The following is an 18,092-nucleotide window of genomic DNA, read 5'->3' on the forward strand; positions in this document are numbered from 1 at the left end:
GGGCTATGGAAACATAAGCACATCCTTTAGGACCTCATCCTTACCTCTGCCAAGTGGTGTTCCACCTACTTCACACACACTTTTGGGATCATTGCAAGCTGGGTATCTCCCCTAGTCTCCCCTGAGTGTGGATCAGTTGACTCCACAGTTTGCCTCCATGCCTTTCCCTAGTGAATCTTCTGGTCATATTGTTATGTCCCAACCTCACTTTGGACAGGGCTTCCATGTCCCAATGCCTTCACATACACCAGCACCTTATGGAAACATTCATATTCCAGTGCCTCCGCCTCAATTGACACTCATTGGACACTCACAACCTACTTCTGCCTACCCATCTTTTCCCCCTCCTCCTCCTTCAGATTTAACTTACTCAGTTAGCATACTCAATCAGTATTTCACAGCACCTAGGATATCACATTGGACTGCATGTCTTCGTGTGTTGCATTATTTATGGCGTACTTATTCTTATGGCCTGACATATGGTTCTAGTTTATGTTTGCAGGGGTACACTATTTCTAATTGGGCAGGAGATCCTGACACCCACCATTCCCATAGCGGCTACCTCTTTACCTTGGACACGGCTCCCATTTCTAGGTTCAGCCGTAAGGAGGAGACGGTGGTGGCTTCCACGGCCGAGGCTGAGTACTGGGCTCTCTTTGATGGCCTTAGTGCTGAGGAGTCTACTGGTAGCACTTCATTTACCATGTGACTCTCCCACAGTTGTCTACTGCGACAACCAAAGTGCCATTGCCCTTGTGGGCAATCCGATCATCACACCATGGACACAGCATGTAGGAGTCCATTTTCACTTTTCCAAGGAGCAGGTTGAGCTAGGCACTATTCGCCTAGAGTTTGTGCCTTCATCAGATAATTTTACAGATATTTTAACCAAAGCGGTCAACCGGCCGGTTCTTCAGTACCTACTACCCAAGATCGACTTGGGTACACCCTTCCTTACTTCTTCAACTTGACACGGAGAGAGTGCTTTCCTCTTGCTTTCCCTTCCAATTTGAGAGGGGGCGACTTCTACTCTTGATAGTGACAGTGATTATGCTTACATTTTTTAGGCATTACATTCATTTATTCTTTTGTATTGTATTATGGACATTTGTAACTTCATCCGCACTGTCAAGATTACATGATTGTAAAAGGGCACTTGGACAAGTGAACAATTCCCTTGCGAGGACACTGTCCAAGTGGCACCGTTGCATAGCATATTGCATGAGCATGTCATCTTGCATCTCCCTTTGCATTACCTCATGCATTGTCATTCTGTTCATGTAAACATGCATTTGTGCGCATTTATCCCTCTTCGATCTTTTGGAGTGGTCGACTCTAGGATCCACCATATTCGTGGCACAACACATGGCAGTTCTCCTAAAAGGCAGTTTCCCTACCCTTGCTTGCTTTGCTTGTTTTGCTAAGCCCACCATCATCTTTTTTGCCTCTACATATATTCACCACATGATTGGCACACACATATACTTTTATCATCCTTAGGCACTTATCCTAGTCAGTGTGAGGGATTGGCTTGCTAGTTTTGTGAATGACTTGGGTTTAAAACTCTCTTTATCCTTTCCTATCTGTCACTTAATCGGTCGCTTCCTCTACATTCCTTATGTATTTTCAAAACACTTTTCAAACCAAAAAAAAACAAAACAAAACAAAACAAAACAAACAAGTCCATTGTTGTCTCCATCCGCCTTTGTAGGACTTGGTTGGGCAGCCAACGAGCACCCTTGGTCCGATGCCCTAGCCTCTCTGGGGTGATCACTTGGGCTCCCTTGGTAAGATAACCATCGCCTCTGTAGTCTTGGTAGGCCATTGGGCAACCGACGTGCGCCCTTCGTCCGATGCCTTGGCTACTTTGAGATGGGACGCCTTGGGGTAAATCAAAATTTAGGCTAGCCCGCTTTTCTAGCCCTATTTTAGGCTTGAGAGGGGGTGTTGTGCTAAGAAATGCACTTAGTCACTTAAACAGCCCCAAAACGTGCTTATTTTAGGCTTATTTTAGCCAAAACCCTAAAATGGGGAGCGGATCGAGAGAATTAAGTGGGAGAGGATCTAGAATCCTAATTTTCTATAAATTGGCAGCCAGCTCTCCACTCTTCCCTCAATCTCGTTTTTGCAGATTTAAGGTGTTTCAGCTTGCTGCCCACACCCCGTTCGCAGAGGACATCTCAGTCGAAGCTGTCCATTGCTGTCTCCATCAGTTGGCACCTGATTTCCAGCCCTCTTCACGCAGTTTGGAGCTGATTTCAGTCAAGCGACTGCTGTTCCTGGGCAGACCTGCTGCCGTACAGCCTGCCACATCATCACAGTCCTGTTGCCTACGTTTTCAGTCTCTCTCTCTCTCTTGCAGGCTGTCTTACCTACGTTTTTAGTCTTTCTCTCACCTGTTGCCTGCGTTTTCAATCTTTCTCTCTCCTGCAAACTGTCTTGCCTACGTTTTTAGTCTTTCTCTCACCTGCTACGTGCGTTTTTTGTCTTTCTCTCTCCTCACTGCTGTCAACATCAGATCGAGATTCTCACTGCTGCATTTACTGGTGTTCGACATCCGGAGGCTGCCTTGCTGCAATTCGGGATCCATTCAAAGTACAACACTCTCTCCAGCTCACTACCCTTGCCCTGATCCTTGAGATACAAGAGTTCGAGGTTCAATATTCATTCACTGCATGGTGTGTTTCCTGCATGAGCATCGTATTATTCAGTAGTTGTATCACTTCATTTATTCACTGTGTTCATTGTCTCTGAGTTACCCTAACCCTAACTGTGTTCTTTTATCAGTATGTGCTTTGTCGTACTGTTTCTATTTATGTTTCTGTGTAAGGGTATTTCTTAACACCCTCATCATTGGCTCCTCCCCCTCCTACTCCTCCATCTACGCCTCCTTCCCTTCCACCCTTGACGGATGCTCCTTCTTCACCAAGTATTTCCATCCCTTTAGCCTCCTCTCCAGAGTCTTCTAGGGATCCTTCATCGCCACAGGGGGAGCCTTCCTTAGATCAAGAGGATGTCCCTTCCCTACAACAGGGGGAGTCCCTTTCTTGAACGGGTGCACTACAGGTACCAGAGACATCCTTGTCACCCTCGCAACAAGATGAGTCTCTCCACATTCCTCTGTGGTATCACCGGCTTATGCAGGATTATAGTGTTTCTCACTTTCTTGCTACCCTTTCACATCCACACACACCAACTCACTTACAGGCCTAGTGGAATAGTTCACTCTATGTAAGTTATGCTCTTATGTCACAGATTCATCAGGATAGAGAGCCTACTACAGTTAATGAGGCTCTTGCCCAAGATGTTTGGAGGCACGCTATGTAGGCTGAGCTCGATTCTATCAAGCACAATCAAACTTGGGAGTTGGTTCCGCATCGTCGGAAGCGGAAGGTGATTGGTGTGAAGTGGGTCTTTAAAGACCAAATATCTTGCATATGGTTCCTTGGACAAGCACAAAGCCAAGCTTGTTGCCAAGGGTTTTGCACAACATGCAAGATTGGTCTATTTTGAGACTTTCACACCTACGGCTCGAATATCTACTATTCAGGCTATCTTGGCTATTACTGCCCATCATCATTGCCCTATCTACTAGATGGACGTTAAGTCCGCTTTCTTGAATGTCATTCTCAAGGAGGAGATTTATGTTTCCCAACCTCCCAATTTTCTTGTGCAAGGGAAGGAGGCCCATGTCTACGAGTTGCAAAAGGTCCTTTGTGGCTTGAAGCAAGCTCTCAAGACTTGGTACCTAAGGATTGATCGATTCTTCTTACAGAGCGGCTTCCTTCACTCAATACATGACCCCCACCTTTACTACAAGGTTAAGGGTGGCAGCTGGTTTTGATTATTTTGTATGTGGATAATCTTATCATCATTGGGAGCTCTACACAGGAGGTTGATCTGACTCAGGAAATTTTGAGACACGAGTTTGACATGACGGATGTTGGGATCCTTCACTTCTTCCTTGAATTGGAGCTCTATCAAATGGCACAACACATTTTTATTTCTCAACACTGGTAGATCTCCTTTTATGAAGACTCCTATCCAAGATCACTAGAGAGCGGCTTTGCGCGTTCTTCAATATTTATAGGGGACTCAGTCCTACGGGATCAGGTATGGGGAGGGGGTTACTCTATAGATGGAGTGACTCTGATTGGGCAAGTGATATGGATTTGAGACAGCCCACTATAGGTTATCCTTTTTCCCTTGGATCGAGAGCTATCTCTTGGAGCAATAAGAAGCAGCCTATTGTAGCTCTTTCTTCTACCAAAGGCTAAGTATCATGCCCTTTGTTCTACCGCCATGGAGGCAGTTTGGCTCCATTGTATGATGGCAAAGATTGGCTTTCCTTAGACAGGACCTAGGAGCTGCACATGTACAACCAGAGTGCCCTTGCTCGGGCAAAGAACCCAGTGTTTCATACTCGCATGAAGCACATTGAGGTTCAGTATCATCATGTTCGAGAGCAGATCGTGGATTCCAAGTTAGTGGTGGCCTACTGTCCCACGGAGGACAATGTTGCAGATCTCTTCACGAAACCTTAGCCTCAGGCTTCTATGCATCATCACATGAGGTTGTTGGGTCTTTAGACACTCCCAAGATCTGAGAGGGGGTGTTAACCTGCCTACTTTAGTCATGTCACTCTATCATCTCTTGGTTGTGAGCTCCTGTCAGAGTCTAACGAAGACATGGGAGCTTTGACAATGTAGTGTGCATTTCTCCCATTTTAGGCATATTTCTTGTGCATTTCCCTAGTTTGTTAGGAGGTTTCCACCTTTGGGCAGTGTCAGACTGCTCCACGACTGCTGATTGTTTTTGTCATTATTTTCCCCATTTTTTTCAGCAATCAGACTGCATTAAATGCAGTCATTTTTTAGCATTTATAGTAGTTGACCAAATTTAGGGCCTCCTACAGCAGTCGGCCAGATTTGGAGGGTGTTGGCTATTTATAGCCATCTCATTGATCACTCTCTCACTTTTGCAAGTTATCTTCAACACACTCCTCTCTAACACTCTCTAGCATCGGTGCTGCCTTCATCATCTCAGCCTGATCTGGTGCCTTGCTGATGCTCCGAGCTACGTGCAAGGACTGATCAGTCCTCATCATTGTATTCAGCATTCTTCTTCAGTCAATGCAGTATTTCTTCCTTCATCCGCTCGTGTTTCTTCTTCCGTCATGCAATCTCACATTGATCACCCGTTGAATGGGGAACCTTCTTCAGATGAGGAGGATTTACCTCCCCTTAGTGAGGGGGAGGCTACTCAATCTCCCTCGAAGCGGATGAGCCTATTCAGATTCCTTGTTGATACTGACAGTTCATGCAAGATTCAAATGTTTCTCACTTTCTTGCTTCTCCTATAGGTCCACGCAGATCAGCTCGCTTACAAGCCCAGCCGACTAGTTCACTTTGTATGAACTATGCTCTTATGTCACAAATTCTTCATGCTAGTGAACCTACTATAGTTGAGGAGGCTCTTGCACCGGATATTTGGCATCAAGCCATGCAAAAGGAGCTCGATTCTATTGAGCGTAATCAAACTTTGGATTTGGTTCCGCATCCCCCCAAGCGGAAGGTGATAGGTGTGAGGTGGGTCTAAAAGACCAAGTACCTTGCAAATGGTTCCTTGGACAAGCACAAAGCTAGGCTTGTAGCCGAGGGTTTTGCTCATAGAGTAGGTTTGGACGATTTTGAGACTTTTGCACCCACAGCTTGAATGTCTACTATTCAACTTATCTGGCTCTTGCGGCCCACCACCGCTAGCTTGTTTATCAAATGGACATAAAGTCTAACTTCTTGAATGGTGTCCATAAGGAAAAGATTTATGTTTCACAACCTCCAAGTTTTCTTGTGCAGGGAAAGGAGGACCATGTCTACAGATTACAAAAGGCCCTCTATAGCCTAAAGTAAGCTCCTCGTGCTTGGTATCAAAGGATTGATCGATCATTTCTACAGAGTGGCTTCCATCAATCAGCTCATGACCCCAATCTATAATTCAAGGTTGAGGGTGACAGGTACGTTTTGCTCGTCTTGTATATGGATGATTATCATTATAGGGAGCTCTACTCGGGAGGTTGATCGTACTCGGGAGACTTTGCGATAAGAGTTTGACATGACGGATCCTGGGATCCTACATTTCTTCCTTGGCCTAGAGATCTATCAAATGGCACAAGGCATTTTTATTTTGCAACAACGATACATTTTCAAGCTTCCCTCGAAGTTTGGTATGGCCAATTATCAACCTATTTCTTGCCCCATGGACCTCGAGTCCAAGCTTTTGGCAACCCGAGCTCCCCTTACAAATGCCAGCTGTTATAAGTGTCTTGTTGGCTCCCTCATCTAGCGTATTCACACTCAACCAGATGTTTCTTTTGTTGTGGCATAGTTATCTTCTTTCATGAAGACTCCCACTCAGAAGCATTAGGGAGCGGCCTTGCGTATTCTTCGTTATTTACAAGGGACTCAATCCTAGAGGATCATGTTTGGGGAGGGGCTTACGCTCTCTGGTTGGAGTGATTCTAATTCGGCAAGTGATGTGGATTTGCGCCAATCCACTACAGGTGATGCCTTCTCCCTTGGATCGAGAGTTATCTTGTCGAGCAACAAGAAGCAGCCTACTGTGGCCCTTTCTTCTACAGAGGCAGAGTATCGTGCCTTATGTTCTACAACTATGGAGGCAGTTTGGCTTCATTGCATGTTGGCAAAGACTAGCTTTCCTCAACCCCCGGACCTACGAAGCTACATGTCCACAACCAGAGTGCTCTAGCTCTAGCCAAGAATCCTATGTTTCATGCTCGCACGAAGCACATTGAGGTTCAGTATCACTATGTTTGAGAGTGGATCGTGGATTCCAAGTTAGCGGTGACCTACTGTTCCACAAAGGACAATGCAATTGATCTCTTCACAAAGCCTTTGCCCCAAGCTTCTATGCTTCATCACATGAGGTTGTTGGATCTTCAGACACTCCCAAGATCTGGGAGGGGATCTTAGCGTACCTATGTTAGTCTTATCAATCTCTCATCTCCAGGTTGTGAGCTCATGTCAGAGTCTAATGGGGACATAGGAGCTCTAGCAGTTAAAATGCATTTTCTTTATTTGTTGGCTTCCTGTGTGCAATTCTTAGGCCAGTTTTTGCTTTCCACAGTCTACCTACACCTACCGACCATTATCATTATCATCTAGCATTTTTCCAAGGTCCCACTTATTTTTTCTAGTATTTTTTCTTCAGTGACCAGCATTAAAAGCTGGTTGGCCAGCTTTTTTGGCACCTACTAGTGTAGGTCGGCCAAATTTGGGCATTTATGGTGGCTATTTATAGCCATCCCCCCCACTTGGCAAACACTCTCTCTTCATTCTTCAATCTTCCATTTGCAAGTGCACACTTTAATACTCCATGCTTCGCGTTGCCATCGTCATCAGCTTGATCTGGTACCATCACTGACACTTTGGGCTACAAGCTAGGATTAATCAGTCCATCTCCATTCTATCAGTATTCTTCTTCAATTAGTGTAGTATGCTTCCTTCATCTTCAATTGTCTCTCTCTCTCTTTTTTTCGTGAAGATAATTGAATTAAGTAGCAATATTTACATCAAACCATCTGGTCAGCTAAGAAAAAATTGACACAAACGAAAGGCTACCAAAACTCTAACACACAAAAAGGACAACTAGTGTGGAGCGAACAATATCTAGCCAGGGAAAGGAGCAGCAATGTCAGGAAGAACCAAATCAACTAAAACCATAGGGGAGATTTGCTGTAACACTAAACCACGAACATGGGCCACATGACCATGAATGCCTGAGACTGAATCAAAAATAAAGGCATTCCAAGTACGCCAAATATGCCACAGAGCTGTCCATCTAAGGAAATGGAAGAGGCAGGAATAAACTGAATGCAAAGTAGACATAGATGTCATTCTTCCCATAATCCACGAATGAGCCGATATCTGATGCTAAGTCACAAAGGACCACACACAGGAAACAAAACACCAAATCTGTCTAGCAATAGGGCAAGAGACAAATAGATGAAGCAATGTCTTATCACATGTAGTGCAAAATACAGAGCGACCACCAGAGATCTTGCGAGCATGCAACACGTCCCTAGTCGGAAGACCCCCCAATAAGCAACCTCCACAAGAACACTTTACCCTGATAAGGAATCTTTAACTTCCAGAGTTGGATGAATCTTTCCTGCCGCTTCCTTTTGCTATCCCAAATATGCCATAATTTATTAGCCTTTCCAATGACCCATCTCTTGGCCTCGGTCCTCAACCATCTAATGATATATCTAATTAGCTGACCTTTTCTCGAAATCATGAGGAAGCACAAACATCCAATCTTGCTAGGGAGAGGATGGTTGTAAAGCAAGTAAAGGAGAGAATCTCAAAAGCATGTCTTGTATGGACGACCAAATGTCATGATATCCTCGATGCACCCAAAAGTGCTGACGAATACGCCGGAAAGAATATAGGCAAGGCTGTCTAGGAATGACACCATCATGAATTGTCTACAACCCCAAATGAGCCATTCGATTAAACTTGTCTCGCGACAAATCTATATCACGCTAATCCAATAACCTGGAGGTAGCCAGCACTTCTCCTTGCAGCAAATTTTCCTCCTTGCAAAAATCAGGAGAGCGTCAAATTGCAAAACGTAGCATCCCCTTCCAAGATGCAATCAAATGAGAGAGGAGAAAAGACTGGGAGACCTTAACAAGCCTCATAGAATAAAGCACATGCCACCAAGAAGCTTGAATAACAGTGCTACCATGAGATGCTAGTCTTTTCGATGAAAAAATTTTCATCTCTCTCTCTCTTTTTTCGTAAAAGGTAATTGTATTAATTACGAAAAAAGGTACAAGTTTGCATGATTACAAGATACACGATGGCTCTACCCCATCATGTGTACACACTGACTCTCTACAAGAACCAGACAACCAAAGAGTTACAAAGTCATGGCAAAGACACAGAGGAAATTGCCATATGCCAGGGACGTAAGTCCTCCCGAGGGAGCATGTCAGAGTGCCGGAGAAGATCTATCTGCCAATACAAGAGACCTTTAAGCCGCGCAATATGCCGCTGAACATTAAAGGCGGAATCAAAAAGAAAAGCATTCCGAATGGTCCAGTTATGCCAACAGCCCCAATATTGAAGAAAGTGAAACAAGATCTTCATATGAGGCTGTGTCGGTGTGGGATATTTGGGCCGTGCAAAAACCCAATCAAACGGGCGTAGCGAGAAACCAACCACCGCTCGCCAAACGGCCGACAAGAATGACCAGATTTTCTGAGAGATGGGGCAAGAAATAAAACGATGACGGGCAGATTTCACAGTGGTGGTGCAAAAGAAACAGTTGCCGTTGGAGATTCGACGCTTAGAAAGGGCTGAAGCAAGCGGAAGACCACCAATCATAACCGTCCAAAGAAAGACCTTATATTTGAAGGGTGTCTTGTTCAACCAGCCCTCCATCACAGTTGCCCTCCACCATGACCTGGATTTATGCAATCCCCATAGAGTATTAGCTTTAGTAACCAGCCATTGATGATCTTTAATCAGAAGATGATACATCTGGTTAGCTGAAGCCGTTTCTAAATTCAGCCGGCCTTCAAAGTCCCAGTCCTGCCAGGGACGATCCGTAGCAAGGGCAGGAAAGGGTTGTCTGCTCTGGAGCACCATCAAAAGCTGCTCCCATAAATACCTGTATCCACGAGGGATCCTGAAAAGCCTCCTGGCTGAACGAAACGATATCAATACATTGCGACTGGCAAGGGTGGCATCCGCTACCGAAGTTAAGCCCAAACGTGCCATGCGGTTGAATTTTGGTCAAAGCTCATGTTTACCTTCCCACGAAATCAACCGCGAGACTGCCAACAGTTCCAATTGAAAAGAATTAGTAGCTAAGCGATCCTCCGCTGGATGCCACTGCGCCTTCCGGAGGACCTGTCTCCAGGAACACACCAAATGGGCAAGCAGAGACGAAGAAGAACTGGAGAAGCGAGAATCGGCATTAAGAACATGCCACCAAGAGCTCCGGATTTGAGTATTACCATGCAGAAGCCCGTGATCCTCAATAAAATAACGGGCTATAACAACCCATGGATGATGATCCGAACACATGGCGCGAAAAAGAGACCAGCGGAGTGCCAGCATATGAGTTTGGGCATCTAAAATAGCCCCTCCACCCATGCGTTTGGGGGTGCACGCATGCGGCCAAGAAATCCAGGAAATGCCTGCATGCAAAGAATCCTTCTTTCATAACATGAAACGAATAGACTGAGTAAGAGCATTCAGTGTAGTAGTAGTCCAGGGCAGCAATGGCAAGAAATATGTGAGCATTGGCAACATAATTGTCTGGGCTACTTTGAGGCGAACAGGGAAGGGCCAGGCCTAAGACTTCCAATACATAAACTTAGCCACCAGTTTCTGCGAAATCCACTGTAGTAGCTGCTTTGGGGGAACATCAACACCCAAAGGGTACCCAAGATGCCTGACAATGGAGCCACGGGGAAAAACCATTCCCTGCCAATCCAATGACTGCAAATCCGACTCCGTGCAGCTGAGAATGGCTGATTTCAAAGCGTTGATGCGAAGACCGGAAGCCTGACCAAAGAGAGCCCAAACATCTAATGCCTTGCGAAGGTTATCCTTGTCCGCACGTAGAATCATAAAGCTGTCATCAGCCAAGGATTGACTAATGAAGTGCTGTCCAGAGGGAAGCGACAATCCAGCCAACTGAGAAGAAGCTGCCATGTGAGATAACATCGAAAGAACTGGATGAGTCGCAAGGGCAAAGAAGAGGGGACTCAAAGGGCACCCCTGTCTGACAGAACGGGCAAGGACAATTGGCTTGGTAACGCCTCCATTCAGCATGACGTGTGAAGACGCTGCATCACTGATAGTGTAGATCAGACGAGACATCCGAGCACCAAAGCCCATAGCAGACATAAGTTCTGCAATGAAAGACCAATCCAGATAATCAAAAGCCTTTTCCAGGTCCAATTGAACCAGTACGACCTCCTGATTAGAATGCCTTGCATAATCAATCGCCAGTTGTGCATTTAATACATTGTGCAAAATGTTTCTGCCCTTAATAAAACCATATTGGAGAGGATGCATAATGGCAGGAAGATGCTTATGGAGCCAGTTCGCCATTACTTTGGAAAAGATTTTATACATAGAACCCATCAAAGAAATTGGACGCCACTGTTTCAACATGGACGGCGAAGGAACTTTTGGAAGCAGTTTAATAAGACTTCTTTCCATGAGGACGGCATGATCCCCAATTCCCACACCCGCTGAAACAAAGCCGTCAATGGTTTCGCGAGCTGGGTGGCAAAAAACTCAAAGAACTCATTGGTGAGACCATCCCAGCCAGGACTTTTATCCTTGGGCAAGTGTAACAGAACGTCCATAACCTCCTCCTCACAAATATCTGCCTCCAGAATAGATTGCATGTCCTGCGGAACCTGATTGCGGACCAGATCATAAAAGACTGAACGAGCATGAGCAATTTGGCCTGAAGGAGGAGAAGTGGAACCAAGAAGGTCGAGGAAATAATTCCTACACATATCCACAATAGTCTGCGGATCAAGGACCATTTGCCTGTCTGCATCCTGGAGTCTAGTCATATTCTCGCGGGCAGGAGAGGCATGGAGAACTCGAAAGAACTTATGAGTCTGACAAGCACTATCTTGCAAAGTCTCCGTCAGATGTTGCAATTTGACCTGCTGATAAGATTTTAACTGAAACTCTTTACTAAGATCAGCCAGACGCATTGCCAGTGACTGCAGAAATACATCATCTGGAGTGTCCGCCAGCAAAGAATGAACCAAAGCCAGAAGGTCCTCCGTTGCTTGTCGACGCCGCCGAGAAAGAGAGGCATGATGAATCCCATACTACCGAGCAACCCGCTGCACATTAGAGAGCAATCTTTCAAACGAAGCAGTGCCCTGAGATGAGAAATCCAATAGGAATCGATCAATCAATTGCTGCATATAGCCCTGAAAGATTGCATGCTTCAAATAAGACGAGTTAAAACGCAAAGGGAGTCTATCCAAAAATTGCTTGAAAGGTGCAATGGGTTGTGCAAGGAGCTCAAGCTGGAGAGGGAAATGATCCGACAAGGCATATTGTTGCAACACTTTCATTTCGAGCATCTCAGGAAGGAAATCATCATTCTGCATGATGTGAATGCGGTCTAACCGCGACCATGTTGTCGCATACTGGGCAGAATGGAAAGTAAACCCCGTAGAAGACGGGTGCAGCCAGGACCAGAGATCTTGCTTAAGAACGGCAAGAGCCAACTCCTGCCATGTACGACGTTCCGGCCCATCCATTACCGAATGCTCTAATGTGGACTGCGAAGAATCTACACACATTAAAATCCCCCATCAAAAAACCCCGTCTGCCAAGAGACAAAGAAGTCTGCAAAGTATGCCAAAGCTCCCGGCGAGATAAAGGATCATTCGGAGCATAGAGGCCGAGTAACCATAAGATCTCTCCTTCGAATAAAACTTCAATGACCACAAAGCGGCCATGTACATCATTCTTAATAAGAACCGGCTGATATTTTTCATGTACAATCATAAGCACACCAGAATACTGCCTGGCATGTGTGCCTGCATAGAACAAACGAAAGCCATGGCAATCCACAACTTTCCCTGCTTCACCGTGACTCTTGTGCTCAACAGCACACAAGACATCCCACTGATTCTCATGCAATACAGTCCACATGGCATGTTGCTTGTGGCGAGAGCAAATCCCTCGCACATTCCACGTGGCGATCTTCATGTGTATTCCAAAGAAAATCAGGTACGAGGCACAGCTTGCCTCGATTTGACCTTTTCTGCGAGAATATCCAGGACTCCCTCATCCAAAAAGTCGGCTAACACAGCAAAAGAGTTTTGACGACCAGCTTTGGAGGTAGATGGCATATCCGCTGACTTGGAGTTGGGACGGGGATAACGACGATCCCAGGGGGTAATGACGTTACCTTTAGTATCAAAACCCAGCTTAGCAGGTGGACCCTTTGGGCCATCCAAATACACTCTCCCAGGTGGCTGTTGACGGGGAGCAGAAGAAACCATAGCAGGAGCAGAGTGCTCTGAAGGCAACATTTATTTCCTGCGCATATACGTACGCATGGGATCTGGTGAGGCAGTAGGCACAGTATCCACCATGCCATCAACAAGCTTGTTGCCTTTTTTCGTGCCTACATCCACCCAGTCATTGCCACGGGAATCCAAACCCGAGACCTGTTGTTTCCCTTTGTCCAAGACATGAGGTGGCTGGGTGGCATCCTGCGGCGGAGCATCACACACCATGTCTTCCATAGGCAGCGCAACATGCTCAGCATCTGAAGTGTGGTGCTTCTCTGGGCGTTCAGCCATGAAATGCCCCAATTTTCCACACAGAAAGCAATGGCCTGCAAAGTTGCCCCATTTCAAACGAAAATGTAAAGGATGCATGCCAGAGCAATTGATACGTAACCACGTAGGCCTTTTCCTAGCAGTGTCCCATAACATGCATAGACGGTTGCGATTCATGGCCCTTAGGCTTGGGGGGACCAGAACAGTGCCCACAGCGGCCATGGCGTCCTTTAACAGTGGCCAATAAACAGCCGGACAGTTTTCCACTTCAACCCACACAGGGCATTCAGGTTGCAGCAGACGCTGAAAATCTGCCATTGGGCGCCATGGCACAACATGGACCAGACGGCGATCAACGAACAATGGCAGTTTAGACAGGAGAGCAGCACGGTGCATCTCAGATTTCAACAGCACCTCAAAAAACCCCCGGGGCCCAATAAAAATCTCTTCAACACATTCCCCTTGTAGCAAACTGTGCAGCCACTGGCGAATACGGGAAAGGAGTGGGATCCGACCAGTGAAGAAGAGTATCACAGCACGTTCATAAAACACTGAAAAGGAGAGCAAGACATGTTTCGGGTCCACAGTGGCTTCGAGAACATCTTCCGTTGTTGCAGAGTCAGAAAAGACTTCCTGATTATGTTGAACATAATCGCCAAGTAGAATGTTGGCAAATTCCAGCAAATGCTCCCAGTCAACATTCTGAGAGTCCACAGAATCCGAAGCAACCTGAGCATAGGAACGATCCTGATGATCCATTGTGTCGGCCGAGGTATGCTTGGTACGTTTGCCCGCAGGCTGGAGGTCAGAAGCAGGGGGCAGCTCCTCTGTGCACGGAACCATATCCTCTGGTTCCTCCGTATCAGAATCCGGACCAAGAGCTGCCACCGTTCGGTCTATAAAATCCAGATCCAAGCCCGCCATCTTGTATCAGTACGTATGTCGGGCAGAGGCCGATTGAAGAGCACGGGAGGCAGATACACGCAGGCCTCTCTCTCTCTCTCTCTCTCTCTCTCTCTCTCTCTCTCTCTCTCTCTCTCTCTCTCTCTCTCTCTCTCTCTCTCTCTGTGTACAGGAGCAAATTAGTTCTCTGATCTGTTTCTGCAAACGGAAGGAGGTGAGTCTTCGGGCGTCGACGGGGCCACAGGGCGCTGCACGCTGATGCAGGGGAAACGAACACTGGCGGCGCAGGCGGGCAGTCGTCAGCAGGCGAGCAAGTTCCGGCTGGCACAGGCAAACAGGGGCGGGACAGGCGGGCTAGCTCGAGGCGTCAACGGCACGCTACGTCAGAACGCGCAGGTCTAGGCGACAGCAGGGGCAGGGTTAGGAGGTCTGGCGACGTGGCGACGGGGCAGCCTGGCGCATGGACGGCGGAACGCGCAGCCGACAGGCGGCGAGGCAACAGGGCGCATAGTGCTGCAGGCGACGTGGGCGACGGGACACATAGACGGTAGGCTCTCTCTCTCTCTTTTTTTTTTCGTAAAAGGTAATTGTATTAATTACGAAAAAAATACAAGATTACTTGATTACAAGATACATGATGACACAAAGCCATCATGTGAAGAGGCTCTCTCTCTCTCTCTCTCTCTCTCTCTCTCTCTCTCTCTCTCCTGTTGCGCACTCTCACAAAGTCGGCCCTGATAGATCTTCCAAACTTCGACAAAAGGAGAGCGCCGAGGGGAGTATCAACCTCCTCCTCATTGGGCTAGTTTACCAACTTGATATGAAGTCTGCCTTCCTTAATGGTGATCTAAAAGAGAAAATCTATGTTGAGCAACCTCATCGCTTTTCCTTATCAAATGGAAAGGTATACATGTTGAAGAGGCCTCAAACAAGCTCCACATGCTTGGAACAAGAAGATAGACTCATTCTTCCAAGGGAAGTTGGGGTATGGGCATTCCTCTTCTGATCCCTAGTAGTATGTCCACACCTCACTTTGAGGGCATGCGTAGTTCGCACTTTATGTGGATGATCTTATTTTCACAAGTGACCATGCCCAAAAGGTCAAGCAAATGAAGCAGGCACTACACAAGATGTTCAAGATGATGGATATGGGCCTTCTCCATTTCTTTTTAGGTTATCAGATTTACTAGACTCTGAGGGGGATTTTTTATCTCCCAACAGCAATATGTACAAGAGCTTTTGGCTACGTTTGAAATGGAGGGATGTAAGGCCATTTCTCCTCCTATGGATCCGAATTGGAAGGCTATGGCCCATGCAACCACTACACATAGTTGATTGGGTCCTTGATTTGGCTTCTTAACACTCAAGTTGATTTGTGCTTTCTTGTAGGCTTGTAGACCAAGTTTATGAGTGAACCTAAGGTAGCTCATTGGAAAGTTGCTATGAGGATTTTGCGATTCCTGAGAGGAACCCCCAATCTTGGTATTCATTATCTGGCAGGTACTACAAATTGGGTTTTGGTTCTTATAGGCTAGACGGATTTAAATTGGGCCAGAGATGTTGACCAACAGAGGTCAAGGACACGATATTGTTTTACTCTGGGTGCAGGTGTTATCTCGTGGAGTAGCAAGAAGCAACTCATAGTTGCCCTTTCTTCCACAAAGGCAGAGTATAGAGCAACATCTTCTACCACATGTGAGTCAATGTGGCTTCAGAGGTTACTTGACCCTTCATTGCAACAATGAGAGTTGCATTGCTTTGGCATGGAACCCTGTGTTTCATGCTTGGTCGAAGCACATTGAGATATAGTACCATTTCATTCAAGAGGAGATCTTGGATGAGACTATAAACCTAGCAGATTTATTTACGAAGGCGCTTTCTCAGGTTGTTCTTCAACAGCACTCCAAATCCCTAAGCCTTATGCTGTGTCCAAGATCTGAGGGGGTGTTACAAATTAGTCATCCCCTAGACTAGCATTCTCAGGCTATAGTTGTTGCAGTCAGTTCCCTCAAGAGGAGTTACACATTTTCCTATCAAGTATCTAGGCATTTTTAGTAGTCACAATGTTTGGGCACCAAGGGCAATGCCACATGGCAGCCCAACATCATATCACTAATTTTGCTGACCACCCTCTATATTTTATTGCATTCTTTTTATGCTATATGTTGCCCCTTGGCAATTGCCCTCCATGACTTGTATTTCAAGTGCTGGTGAGAGAGATCTAGCTCGAGATGATACATCGATAGCCCTTACACATCTGCCCTCTTTCATTTCAGCATTCATTGATTGCAAATTTCTGCATTCTTCTCTCTCTTTTCTCTCTCCCTCTTCTCTCACGTTCATCGTCTTTCTATCTTGTCCATATGCGTCCACATTCGCTGCACTCTGACAAACATACCTAACACTGATTTAGGAAAAGAAATGCATACAAAATCGAATGGAAAACACAATCAGAGCTCCAATGTCTCCGTCAAACTCTGACAAAGCTCACAACAAGAAGATGATAAACTGAAAGAATAAAATGGTAGGCTAACACCCCTCTCAAATCCTGGACCACTCTCAGACATAATGATATAGAACCTCTATGTGCTTCATGCGAGCATGAAACACGGGGTTCTTTGCCAAAGCTAAGGCACTCTGGTTATCCATGCATAGTTGAGTGGGTCCTATCTATGTTGAGCCAATCTCGGCCAACATCAGACTAAACCAAACTACCTCCATAGCTGTAGAATAAAGTACTTGGGTACTTTGCCTCCATAGAAGATGGTATTTGAATTTGCCAATTCTTTGAGTAGTGCCCAATCCTGTGGAGACATGAAGAGAGGGAGGAGGAGATGGCTGCTCTAATCTATGTGACCTGGCAAGAGAGGCTTCTGTTTAGAATGGCGCTGGGACCTCCGATCCTCACGATGATCACACAACCTCTCAAATGGAGTATGAATAGACTCCTCATCTAAGTCATCAAAGCCTTGGAACTGGTGATGAGACATTTCTATACAACACAAAAGATGTTGCGTTTTGCCTGAACAAAGGGAAAATCAACAACACCTGCCAAAGAAGGGGTGTGAATGTCTTGCCTTTGTGGAATGTCACCTATGAAACACAAAAATTTTGCATTTACAACAGCGACCAGTAGGCTGAAATTTGAGTTTTCAACAACAGTGCGGTCTCCTCTTTGGTTGGAAACTCTGAGTCCTCATGTAGGAGGTGATACCATGTGAACATGCGCAACAGAAGAGAATCACGAGAAAAGGAAAGGAGGAGAGAAAGCAGGAAGAGAAGAAATGATTTACACTAAACAAAGAAGAAAAGCTAAATACAACGAGGACTAATCAATCCCTACATGCAGCCCAAGGCATCAATGAGGGCATGGCACCGGATCAAGCTGAATAATGATGACAACACCTGTGTGACAGTGATGAGGACAACGTGTGCAGCCAGAAGTCCTCACCGAAGTCGGAACAAAACATAGCAATCTGAATGTGCGCAAACCTGCCATAAAGAATAATGAATCTACCCCACACAAATCAATGATACAAATAGCCAAAAAGGGCCAAAACTAGCCGACTAGGAGCCTTAAGCAAAAAAAAATGCAATCGACCTAATCAAAACTAAATGAGCAGCTCTAACTGCTACCAAAAATGCTGACATTGCAGCCTCTATGGCAAATCGCAGCCATTCGCCTCCTCCGTCAAAACACATGATAGACATGTCAAAGCTCCTAACGTCCTTGTCTGACTCAAATTTAGGCTCACAAGCAAGAGATGGCAATGCATCACAAACATGATTGCTAACAAAGGGAGAGAAGGTTGGGAGTCAATCCCTA

The 18,092-nt window shown here is 45.9% G+C and overlaps 1 protein-coding gene across 1 annotated transcript in view; it reads right to left on the minus strand.

Moving 5' to 3' along the window:
- The window catches only part of LOC148018851 (putative transferase At1g60990, chloroplastic), a 124,689-nt gene that overhangs the window by 100,440 nt on the left and 6,157 nt on the right, over positions 1-18,092 (minus strand). The gene's annotated exons all lie outside the window — the stretch shown is intronic.

This window comes from Lygodium microphyllum, chromosome 20 (assembly GCF_053477565.2).
Source record: "Lygodium microphyllum isolate KBCC chromosome 20, Lygodium_microphyllum_v1.1.10, whole genome shotgun sequence".
Lineage (NCBI taxonomy): Eukaryota > Viridiplantae > Streptophyta > Polypodiopsida > Schizaeales > Lygodiaceae > Lygodium > Lygodium microphyllum.